The sequence below is a fragment of the Syzygium oleosum genome, unplaced genomic scaffold, assembly GCF_021117445.2.
Source record: "Syzygium oleosum isolate NSW1041296 unplaced genomic scaffold, Sole_v2.1 Sole_v2.25, whole genome shotgun sequence".
NCBI classification, from domain to species: domain Eukaryota; kingdom Viridiplantae; phylum Streptophyta; class Magnoliopsida; order Myrtales; family Myrtaceae; genus Syzygium; species Syzygium oleosum.
In genome coordinates, this window is record NW_026607509.1 from 527687 (window position 1) to 534553 (window position 6867).

General features: G+C 42.4%; 1 pseudogene; it reads right to left on the reverse strand.

Annotated features, from left to right (window-relative positions):
• Positions 1 to 4718: 4718 nt before the first annotated feature.
• LOC115664931 (zeatin O-glucosyltransferase-like) lies at positions 4719 to 6389 on the reverse strand (annotated as a pseudogene).
• Between the last annotated feature and the right edge of the window lie 478 nt (positions 6390 to 6867).

Below are 6867 nucleotides of genomic sequence, written 5' to 3' on the forward strand. Positions count from 1 at the left end.
CATCTGATATTCATCATGCTTTGATTGGTCACACCACTTCACCCAGTCCACCGTTTCGAGGATCTCGAGGTGGACGTAATTCTAGAGGTCGTAGATCTGGTCGGGGACAAGGTGGACGATTCTCGCGTGATAAATCGAATTGGCAATCTTCCTATGATCGGTTCGGTTCGCAATCATTATCGGCTCCCTATGCCTCCTCCACCTCCTCTGGTCGGTCTCGTGGTGGTTCGAAGCCCTATGTTCCCCCTTTCACACCGGGAGGTATTCTCGGATCTAGGCCTCATCTTACTTGTCAGATATGTAACGGAGTTGGGCATACTGCACTACAATGTCGACAACGATTCAACCATGCTTTTACCACTACTGATCTGTCGGACTCGTTCTCAGCTTCACGGAAAATTTCGACTGTGAGGGTCGAATTGATCAAACTACGAACACATTGATCTGTCTTCACCCAGGTGGAATAGGAAGTATTGACCACTACAGTGCCAGTCTGATCATTGATAAGCTTCGGCGGACATGGAAAAGAACCATCCACATAGCCCAGCAGATCGTTACAGATTAAAATAGATTCAAACTGAGATTTCCACAGAAGATAATTGTTTGCATCGAGTTTGATGGAGACGAGACTTGTGATGTTGGGAAGAACAAGCGGCGACGAGGATTATTGCACAGCCGTAATTTGAGTAGCAGCAGAGATCGGAGCAGCAGTGAAGAGTGAAGAAGAGGGGAAAGTGGGCGCAATATTATCGGGAGGCGATGGGAAATTGGGATTAACAGAAAAAGAAGATGGTGGGTAAAGAGATGGTAGAGAAGAAGAAAAATTTAGAGATGTATTGGACATTGTTGAGATAGTAATTGGAGCAAAGGAAGTGTTGATTTGGGGTAGGGATGTTGAAGAATTCGATTCGTTTTCCTGCTCTGATACCATGTTGATGTTTAGAGTCAGAGAGAAAACAACGACAAAGTGTTTATGGTGGCTCAACCCTAATTAGGGTTGTATGATATGTATTTATATGAGTGACTAATTATAGAAAGGGTACACATATAAATATAATTACATAAATACCTCATAATACATATAATTATACATTAATAGATTTGGCGGGTGAGGGTAGAGCTAGGTGCACGCTTGGAGCAAGGAGTGAGGGGGAGAAAAGGAGAGTGATGCAAGAGCTGATGAGAGATAGAGAAGGTGGAGAGTGGGACCCATGATTTGGGTAATTCCATTCTTTAAATTTTCCAAGGGTGGATTTAGCACAGCCTTATGTTATTTACGAAAGATTATCGTATATATACAGATTAGTTTACCATTGACTTAATGGATAAAATTACTGTTACGAAAAATTGAATCACATCCATTTCGTTTTCGATGAAATGGACTATGGGTTTCATAATTTTTTGAGACGTGTTTGATTAGATCTATCACAATAACCTCTTGTTATTGAACTCTATCAAGAAATTATACATAGCTGTTTCTCTAAAATCCTCATAGTTTTGGAGAAAACGATTTAGCTTACATGATGTGAAATTTCAAAATCCTAACATTCTCTCTTGCTATTATTTTTGGTCGTTCGACTGTCTTTGGTTGTTTGTCTATTCATGTGGCGGTTCAAAGTCTCATATTTTCACGTTCAGGGGCCGACTTTCACGCGAAGGAAATTTTTAAAGAAACATATATGTTAAATTAGCTTACATGTCCTAAAATTTCAATCTCATCGAACAACGGTTTGTTTAACATGCTGTAAAAAAAAAACAAGAGGAATAAGAACTTACGAAGTTTTGTCATAACCAACCAAACAGAGAAATTAAGATCGCGTTACTGTAGTCTATACGCCTACATGTAATAGGGTAATTATCAAGGCTCGAATGCTGAGGGGCCTATATTAGGGTTCACATGAAACCACATATGCTGAGAGCTTTGAACATCTTTGTCGTGTTAATAGTTAGGACAGACTGGTCGGCATGCCCAACACTTCTCCTTCCATTTCATGACTTGCTAGGCCTGCAATGACCTGGAAAAATGACGAGTGGATAATAATTTCCGTTGATACCAGAAAATTCTCAAAGTTTCTGACCGTCATCTCGGACTAAATATGACCGAGCAAGACATGGCTAAGGTAGAATTTGCTAAGTTCTTTTGGTCGGCAACTATGGGCAATCAACAAAGACGATGAGAAGTTGCTGATAGGTGAAACAAGAGACAATCACTTAGCGTCCAGCCATGAGTGTCGATGAATGGGACTTAGTTTAGTTGACGAAAGAAATGAAGCTGAAGTAAAGATCGATGATTCAAGAATAAGCCGAGTGTCCGAGTAAAGAAGCCAACAAGCTCGGGCGCAGCCATTACGATCCAGTCAATCATGGAGCCCACACAATCATTAGATCATGGAGCCATGAATCTCGAAAGCACGAATAACAATGGCCGGGAAACATGGGCTGTTGTAACCATCAAGAAGAGGCGTTGCAAGCAACGGAAGTAATCATTCATGTGGGGCAAGTGGTGATTCCATGATGTTCGATTAGTGGGTCTTTTGATAACTGTTTGTAAATGAGAAATGCTCATGTGACGATTTTTAATCTACTTTGGATCGACAGCTTGTTTTGGACCACAAAAAAAGAAATGACAAATAATTAGAAATTGTTGTGGAGTTCACTATTTCAAGAATTTGTGACTCACAATGTATTGTTACTCTCACAGTAGCCCAAAAACTATTATGCTAGCAAAACCCTATGTAAATATATCTATTGCTAATCTTTAGGAGTCACGTAGGATGTTATTTGCTTTCTTTGTAACCCTTGTTAACTACCAGTAGTAGTATAAATGCTTGACTCATGGTTTGTAGAAAGGATCGCCTATCAATCAATAAACATAAGTTGTTCAATTTTATCTTCATGTTATCTTTACATTCCAGCACCATTTTACATGGCTGGTCGCCATTGCCTTCAGTCTTTGTACTTTTAATTTTCTCATCCATTCGCGTTTCTAGTCTAAGAATCAGCAAAGAACCCCTCATATCCTTTGTCAGTTGGTTGATCGATTGATCCTTGCAAAGGTGTTTTATTGACATTTTTCGGCGAAACAATTTCAGAAAACTTGTGGAGGGCCAAAAATCCGTCTTTGACGTCAGCAGTTCATAACTCTCTCTAGATAAGGTAACAACGTCCAATAAACACACACAAGTCCGTTCGAGATTTGCTTACGACATGACTCAGAACTGGTAATCTCGAAAAAAATTGAGCTCACGTGAGCAGTGAACCATCTAGACTCGGGGATGAAGCCTTATGTTGAACAATGCTTGCAGTAACTAAATGCTCTCTTGTATGTTTCCTAACGTCTCATAAACTTGCTCAGGCACCAGCATATAATCCAATTTTCCATCCTTAAAAAGCCAGACAACCGTTCTGTACCTCCTAATTCGATGTATTTTCATACCATGTGTAATTACTTAAGTGCGAGACCGTGTACACGCATATTTAGGTAAAATTAGAGTATACACTGCCAATAATGCAACAAAACGTTCTACACGAGTGGCTTGATTGGGATTCTAGCTTATGGAATTTTTTTTACAGTATATGATATAATTAATTTTTATTTAATTATCCACAGCGACAATATACATATCATTAAGAAAAAAGCATGATCATAATGGTAAGAGGGTCGGTGGTCGAAATTTCCCAGGGTCTAGAAAGAAATGACTATTATATTAAGAGAAAGGCTGGTTGAACTTGTTATCCTTGGCGAATATATGTCATCCAATTCATAATTCCAACTAACTTTACGATTCCAGGGTGAAGCTAAATTAGTGGCTACTGGCCATTTAAACTAAGAAATGGTCTCATCATTGAACATTGTATTGTCATTATATGAGAAAATCCTTCATAATCCGACGAGGCAAGAACCGTTCACAAGCGGGACCACTCAATCGCACTTTTCAACATCTTTTTGTTAATTGCAGTTATTACTAACACATTACCAAAAATTTCTTAGATAAACTAATTGTTTTCCAAAATAGGCAGGCCATCGGTGATTGTCAAAATTTGGCTGCAGTTAACATGTGTCAATCCATATTTTTTTTAAAAGTCACGTGTATTCTTTGATTTTGCGGCTCAGTTTGAGGAAACCCCATAAACTCATAAATCCCCATATTCGGAGGAGAGGAGTTTCAAACTCCCCATTCCCACATGGGAATGGTGGCCACTAGGGCAAGCCCCCGGTAGTTTCAATCTATTTAATTACAATTATATCAGTTTCATATTCTAATTTTGAAATTTTCTTGATTTAGATTTTGCAACCATGCAAGTAACCATAGTTAAGTTTTACTCTACAATTATTGCCATCCTTAAGACTTTTGTGCATAAATGTATACACGGTCTTTGTATAGAAGTTAAATCCTTATAATATTCTATTAACCGGAGTTTGCTGGTGAGTGCATGCCTGGTAGTTCAATTTTCTACCGGTGCATGAAGCACAGTAATTTAGATTGATCTGCTATTAAGTTTTAAAGTACAATACTTTATTCCAAGGAAGTCTTGCACATGTTTTCGATTCGTACTTGACAACAATTGTATGGTCCAAGAGCCTAGGACAATTCACGACCTTGGTTCCTAATAACTTTTTGAATAGTTATGGAGAGAGGTCATCCAAACTCGTTCTATTAGATCAAGTCAATCACATATTGAGAATATAAATTCAATCCATATTAAACATCACTAAAAACACAAGCTCTTATGTAATTTCCACATTTCGATTGATTTTTGTTCATCATATCACTTGAACAATGAGTTTATACAAAATGTTCTCTTTCTCTCCCCCGCTAATTATGATTTATAATCAATGCGGATAAAAACAAGGATAATGGAGAAAATCTATCTAGAAATGTGAGGGATGAAAGAGTCGAATTCGGCCCGAGAAACTCCGCTCTCTTCCATAGACACCTGGACGGCCGCCCCTAACTCAGCCGCCCTCTTCCTCATCTCCTCCCCTGCCTCCGACGCCATGAGCGCCTTCACGGCACCTTCGATAACAGATGACTTCACGACATCATCTTGGCTCATCCAATCCTTGACAATAAGTCCAATCTTGAGGACTCGTGTGATCAAGGCAGCATTCCTGGGATGATCCGAATGCATAGGCAATGCGAGGATCGGCACTCCCATGCTGATGCTCTCCATGCAAGAGTTCCACCCGCAGTGGCTCAAGAACCCACCTGTCGCCGGGTGCCCCAAGATCTCCAGCTGCGGTGCCCAGTCCCTCACCACCACGCCTAAATCTCGAGTCTCCACCATCTCTTCGAAGCCTTGGGGCAGTTCGATTTTCCTCGCCTCTCCTCCTCCGCTGAAAATGTCCGCCTTATCAGCTTCCCTCAATACCCAGATGAACTTCTGTCCACTGCGTTCCAACCCCATCGCGATCTCGCGGATCTGCTCGTCGCTCAGCACCGTCGTGGTGCCGAAGGACACGTATATCACCGAGCTCGGTGCTTGCTTGTCGAGCCACTCCATGCACACGTAGCCGATCTTCTTGACCTCTTTTCGGGTACTTTGGCCGGGTTGAACGGCCCGATTGCCCAGTGCTTGGTTGCGGTGTCTTTTGCTGTTGCGCTGGTAAAAAAGTCTACGTAACGGCCTTCAATCACCCTGCACGTGTTGCAGATGCTCCCGAGCTGAACTTCTCGAACTCGTTCTGCAACGAAAGGAACTTCAAGAACTCGTCGGAAACGGTGTACGGGAGGGACGGGAAGCCCTTGGAGGAGATGAGCTCCGCGATGTCGACCTCCACCTCCGGCGGGGGCACCATCCCTGTGCTCTCCCACTTGAACCAACAGTGCGTGAACGCGGAAAACGTGTTGAAGACGTAAATCTCGGCTTTGGGGACCGAGGCAGCGTCCTAGACCACAGACCCCATCAGCGAGTCGTGGACCACCACGACCCGCCTCGACCCCGAGGACAGGGAGCTGACAAGGGAGGCGACAGGGCCACGGAGCGACAAAGTGGCGTCGAACGCCGGCTGGAGGTGAGAGGGAAACTTGTAAGGGGAATCAGGGCTGGGGGCGGGGGAGAGGAAGGGTGGGGTTGGGAAGTCGTGCAAGTGGATGGCGCGGACGGGGGCGGGATGTGGGAGCGGAGCTTGGCCTGGTGGTTGTGGGAGGCGGAGCCGACGTAGTGGACAGGGATGCCGTAGGAGGCGATGAGGTGGGCGAGCTCGAGGAGCTGGTTGAGGTGGCCTTGCGCCGGAAGAGGCCCCATGATCACCGCCACTGATCCCGAGATATCTTTGATTTTTGGGCCGTTTGGTAGTTTTTGGACATGAATCTGGTCTTGTTGGCGTTGGTAAGAGGACATTTTTTTTTTTTGTGGTGGGTGATTTTTTTTCCTTAAATTTGGCTAAAAAGCGAGAGATTAGAGCAGAATCGAATATGGGTGTGGTGGCTGGAGAGCCAAATATTTGAATTGGAGTGGGTTTGAGGGGTTTAGCTTTAGGTTTTTACTTTTTATAACTAGGGAAAGGAATCCGAAGACATGATCGTTTTGACCTTTTTTATTAGTTTCTTTTTTTTCTTTTACTTTTTTTATATTTTATGCAGAACTGTTTATCAAGATGTGTTATGGGTGACTCTAACCCTTGAAATGCCTTCATCCACCCCTTGAGGATGGAAAAGAAGAAATTATCCGATTTATCCATCCCTTTCGTCACCTTTTTTTTTTATATCCACAAAATCTTCATGCTTCACCCGCTCACTTCTATTTTGTTTCCTTATTTCCTTCCCCTAATAATGGTAGGCAAGGGGGCCCTCCTTTTACTTTTTTGTTTTAAAGTTGTTATCACTGCGCTGAAACAAAGTACGTGATCAACAAAACTGTGTC